The sequence below is a fragment of the Heterodontus francisci genome, unplaced genomic scaffold (genome assembly GCF_036365525.1).
Source record: "Heterodontus francisci isolate sHetFra1 unplaced genomic scaffold, sHetFra1.hap1 HAP1_SCAFFOLD_603, whole genome shotgun sequence".
Lineage (NCBI taxonomy): Eukaryota > Metazoa > Chordata > Chondrichthyes > Heterodontiformes > Heterodontidae > Heterodontus > Heterodontus francisci.
The window spans coordinates 628,513-634,512 of NW_027141646.1; positions in this window are offsets into that span (position 1 = coordinate 628,513).

Here is a 6,000-nt window from a genome sequence, read left to right on the forward strand (position 1 = left end):
GGAGCAAGAAGGCCACAAGACACCATCTTCTAAATGGCAGTGAGGGATGGACAACTATTACTGGCCTTCCTGGAGATACTCACATCCCATAAACATACACTACAAATAATCATAAAGGTGTGCATATGAATAACATTCCTTCTGTGTCTGTTCATCACTGGTACAGTATGAGTGTGGAAGTCATTCTCCATCTGTCAGTCTGAAAGACAGGATCTGTTTGTTTATATTTAAAAAACAATGAAGAAATTCTTACACATCTAGATCTGTCCAACTATCTGTCCCTCTTTGTATAGTATGAGAGTGAGGGATTTATTCTTTATCTCAGAATGTGGAATGTGACTGTGGGTTTTTCTCTGTATCTGATAAACACATATGGGGTTTCCACTGTACCTGCCAACTTCTGATGTGAGTGTGGGTTTTATTATGCATCTATCAGCTTCTGGTATGGAAGTGTTGGTTTTGTAATGTACCTGTCAGTTTCTGCTGAAGTGAACAGTGGTTTTGGTTTGAATGTCTCACTATCTGTTATGTGAGAATGAGCATTGTTTTGTACTTGTAAATTTCTGGAATAGATGAAAGCTCTTTATATTGAACATAATACAAAGCAAAATACTGTGAATGCTGGAAATTAAAAAACAGAAAATGCTGTAAAACACTCAGCAGGCCTGCCAACATCTGTGGAGACAGAAACAGAGTTAACCTTTCAGGTCAATGGCCGTTCATCATTGTTCTGAAATTTTAACTGTCTCCCTCTCTCCATAGGTGCTGCCAGACTTGCAGAATATTTCCAGCATTTTCTGCTTTCATTTACACTGTACCTTCTTTATTCTGGCGAGTGAATGTGGGATCACTCTTCACCCTTTCATTTCTGATATGGGAATGTGGATTTTACCCAGCATGTTGTCATTTACTGCAAAGGACATATCTGTTTTATTCTGTACCTTTTTGTTTGTGGTAATTGATTGTGGATTTTACCCTGCATCTGTCAGTCTCTGTAATGTGAATGCCGCTATTACTCTGTACTTGTCTGTGCATGATTTGTGAGGATATGTTTTACTTTCCCTGTCTGTTTCTGGCATGTGAATGTGGATTTTACTATGTACCTCTGAGTTACTTTATCTGTATGTGGGTTTTATTCTGTTTCTGCATGTCTCTGGTGAGTGTAACGTTTTCCCTGCACCTATCAATATCACACTTGTCAGTATGGCCATTATTCTGTACTTGTTGCTTTATGGTAGTGCTTTTCCTGACAATATCTGATATGCTACTATACATTTTATTCTGTACTTGTCAGATTCTGCTACGTGATATTGGCTTTTTTCTGTCTGTCTGTGTCTGGTATGTCATTATCAGTTTTACTTTTTACTGTGTACCTATTAGCTTCTGGTGTTTGAGTAGGAGGTTCACACTGTATATTTCAATTTGTTCTGTGAATCTGCTTCGACCTTGAACGGACAGTTTCTATTCTGTGACTGTACTTTTAAAGGGTGATTGTTAATTTCTGCGGAATAGGTGTTCATTTTACTCTGTGCATGTCAATCTCTGCAATGGGAATTTGTGATTTATGCTGAATCTGCCATTTGTTTATCTTGATGGTGTGCGTAATTCTGTTCCTGTCAGTCTCTGTTAAAACGGTATTTTTTCTGAATATTTGTCAGTCTCTGAAGTGTGAGTGTGGGATTTCCTTGGTACCTGTAAGTTTCTAGTGTGAATGAGAGGTTTTTAATTCTGTACATGGCAATTCCTGATTAACGAGCATGGGTTTTACTCTGTAACCCTCATACTCTGGTCTTTGAGGTTGTGTCTTTCTTTCTTCTTGTTACCTGTCTGTTTCTGAAAAGTTGGTTTGAATTTTACTTTGTACCAGTTTCATTCTGATCCCCATTTGTGGGGTTTACTCTGCACCTCGCACTTTCTTATTGATTGAGTTTTATATCTGTACCAGTCAGTCTCTGGTATTTGCATCAAGATTTTACTCTACCTCAGTCTAACTCAGAATCGTGAGTGTTGGTTTTTATGTTGTTTCCTTGTATTTTTCAGTATGGAACTGTACTTGTCACTTTCTGGTCTGTGTGTGTAGCTTTTATTTCATGGCTGTCAGTTTCTGTTGTGTTTTTCTGTATTGGGTGCGGGGGGAGGGGGTGGTGGGTGGCACGGGGGTTTGCTTCATGCCTGTCAGTTTCTGGTGTGTTAGTGCAGTTTTATTCTTTTATCGTGGGTGAGTGTTTTTTTTTCACTTCTTTTGCTGTATTATTCAGTTTCTTGGACACGGGTGTAAGTTTCACTCTTTCTCTCTCAATCCCTAGTCTACAGTTTATCTCTGTCAGCTTCTGATTTTGAGTGTGGGTTTATCTGTATCTGTCACTTTGTTTTATGTGAGAAACATCTTATTCTGTATCTTTCAGTTTCTGATGTTTGTTTGTGTTTCTTGAACTTGTGCCCCTCAGTTTATTGCATGTGAATGTGGGTTTGACTGTTAATCGAACACTTTCTTGTATATGAGTGGTGTTCACTCTTTATCTTTGATTGTCTGGTTTGTAAATTTAAGTTTTAACCTGTGCATTTAAATTTCTAATGTGCACTTATGGTTTTTAACCTGTCTATGTCACGGTCTGGTATACAAGTACGATTTTTAGTCTGGCTTTTGAGTCTGGATTGTACACCACATCTCTACATTCTCTAGAATGTGAGTGTGATTTTTAATCTGTACATGGCAATTTCTGACATGTGTCTGTGAGGTTTACTTTGTACATTTCATTCTCTGGTCTGTGACTGCTGAATTTATTCTGCATCTGTCAGTTTATGTTATGTGACATTGAGTTTTAGTCTGTATCTGTCAGTATCTGGTTTATAAATCTTCTTAATTATGTGTGTGTTTTATTCTGCATCTGTCAGAGTGTGAAGTGCAAGTGTTGGGTTTTCTTTGTGTCTGTCAGTTATGGATAAGAGATTTTCACTCTCTAACAGTAAATTTCTTGGAATTCACTGTGGATTTCACTCTGTGTCTGTCAGTCTCTGCTAGTTGAGTGTGGCTTTTATACTGCATTTGCTATTTTCTGATATGTAAATGTAGATTTTAATCTTTAGCTGTTATTTTCTAGTATGCGAGTCTGGGTGTCAATCTATATCTGTCAGTTTCTCATATGTGAGGGAGGCAGTTATCCTGCACCTGTTACTTTCTGAAATGTGTGAAGGTTTTTATCTTTCCCTGTCAGTTTCTGGTATGTGATTGTGGCCTTTGTTCTGTCCCTATCTGTTTCTGTGAATGGAATGTGAGTTCTGTTCCTGTCAGTATCTGGGGTGTGAATGTGGGTTTATTCTGTATCTTTCAATTTTGGAATTTGAGTGAGCACCTTTCAGCTTCTGTTAATTGAATGAGGGGTTAAATCTGCACCTGTCCATTGATAGTATATGAATGTTTATTTTACTTCTGTACCTGTCAGTTTATGGAACATGAAGGTGTTCCGCCACCCACCCCCCCCCCCCCACCTGCCAACTTCCAATATGTGATTGTTGTTTTATTCTATACCTGCCATTTTCTGTATATAATTATGGTTTTTGATTTTTACCTGTCAGTTTCTGTTACTTGAGTGAGTTTTCCTTTGCACCAGTTGGTTTCTGGTATGTGAGTGTCACTGTTAGGCTGCACCTGTAAAGTTAATATATAACAGTGTGGGTTTATTCTGTATCTTTCAAACTCGAGTGTGTGATATGGGGCTTTTCTCTGAACCTTTCTATTTTTGGTCTGTGTGTTTTAATCTGCAGCTTACAGTTCCTGATAGGCGTGTGTGCACATTTTCTTTTGTTCTGCAGCTATCAATGTCTACTACACAAGTATGTGTGTTATTCCTCTCATTCAATTTCTCTTATTGAAGAATTGATTTTCCTTTGTCTCTCTCAGTCTCTGGTATGTGTCCATGTGTTTTACGTGGTAACTGTCTGTCTCTGTTAGGGGACCCTGGTGTTATTTTATATCTGACAGTCTCTTGCATGTGAGTGGTTTTATTTTCTTCACTGAAGCTGTCAGTCTCCCTTCTGTGGCTGGAGGTTTTAATCTTTACTTTAACTCTTTAATAATTTGTAATTGTGAATTTCACTCTGTGTCTGTCTGTTTACAGTATAGGAATGTGTTTATTTTCTTTTAATCATCAGTTCCAAAGAATCATAGAAAGTTTAAGGCACGGAAAGAGGCCACTTGTTCTAATCCCACCTTCCAGGATTTGGTCCGGAACCCTGCAGTTGACGGCATTTGAGGTGACTAGCCAGAGTACTTCTGAATTAGTTGAGGGTTCCTGCCTCAACTATCCTTTCAGGCAGTGAGTTCCAGACCCCCAACACCCTCTGGGTGATTTTCTTTCCCTCATCTCCCCTCTAATTTTTCTACCAATCACTTTAAATCTCTTGCCTTCGTCACTGACCTCTCTGTTAATGTGAATCGACCCTTCACCTCCAAACTGTCCAGGTCCCTCAAAATTCTATAGATTTCAATCAGATCTCCCCTCAGCCTTCATTGTTCCAAAGCGAAAAACCGCAGCCTATCCAATCTTTCCACACAGCTGCATTTTTCCAGCCGTGGCAACATCCAAATAAATCTCCTCTGTACACACTCCAGTCCAGTTACATCCTTTCTGTAATTAGGTGACCAGAACTGCACACAGTTTCAGGTATGTGAGGGTGAGATTCACTCTCTATCTTACTGTCTCCAGGATGTGTCCCTCTTGTGAGATTGATATAGTGTCTTTCAATTTGATCGTGGGTGTGCTTTTGAATTGAGATTGATGCACCTAACTTTCAGCAGTACAGAATTGGAATGGATTCGAAACAATGTCTGTCTCTTCTGCTTTGTTTGATTGCTGGATTGAAAATGTGTCTCTGAACTTGGGATCAGTGAGAGTTTGACTATTTCTGCTCCATGTGACTCTGGAATTAACTGATGGCCTCTGGGAGTGATAACAAACCTACTCTGTGTTGCAAGGAGCTGACTGCACATTTCCTTGTGCCTGGGAATCATCACATTAATTTTGTTCCCTGGAAGTATTTGCCGACAGAAAGGAAGAACAATATATCTTGTAACTGAAGATCAGTTGAGGTGGAAGCTAGAAAAGAGATTAATGTAACATTTCAATTAATAATCATTATTACTAACCACAAATACTCACCACAAATACAAAGAATGTCAGTGTCTGATTTCACTGCAGATCTCAGCATCTGCTGACCAGGTGTTTTGGCCGATTTACAACAATTTAGTGACATCCAGAAACAAGCCAACATCTGCACTCTTCCAAGATTGCGATTACATGAGTGATGTTTGTGCAGATCAGGTTTGGCCAGTCTGGACATAGCAGTGGAAGCCTTACCCATGCTCTTGTTGATTTCTGCATCTACAGACAGGTTACTGGTGATAGTTGAGCCGAGGCAGGTGAACTCTTGAAAGGTACACTCACAGTAAACAGCGTGAAACAGGAGTTAAACCACGAACATGTATTACAGAACTGAGGCGAGAAACAGAAAAGATTTTCAACAGCAGCTTATTCACGTTCGGTCTCACTTACCTAGTGCACACACAGGCCGAGAAAGGCCTCTCCATTACGCCGCTCACTCCATGTTCCGGGATCAGTTCATCCTCCACAGTGCCTCTCACAAACAGCCCGCGACTCAACCTGAACTTGCCCCGGAGTCAATGGAGATCTCTGGTCCAGACTGCGGACAGGATCCCAAAGCAATGTGCTGCTGGAAGCAGATTGCTGTTTACTGCCTTACCCCTAGGCTGCAATATCTCCATTCCCTCTGTTAAAAACAAACTCTTGCCGCTCACTGAGTAAATGGCGTTCAACAGATTTGCTGGAGTAGGGGAGCGCGCATGCGCTCGTTCGCTCATTCACAATCACCGGTGGAGGCGGGGCTGTACCGCGCATGTGCTTCATTCGGCAACAGTTTGAAAAACAATAATCAATCGGAACTTTCTCCAGTTCAGTTTTATCTGATTTTGAGCAATGGAAC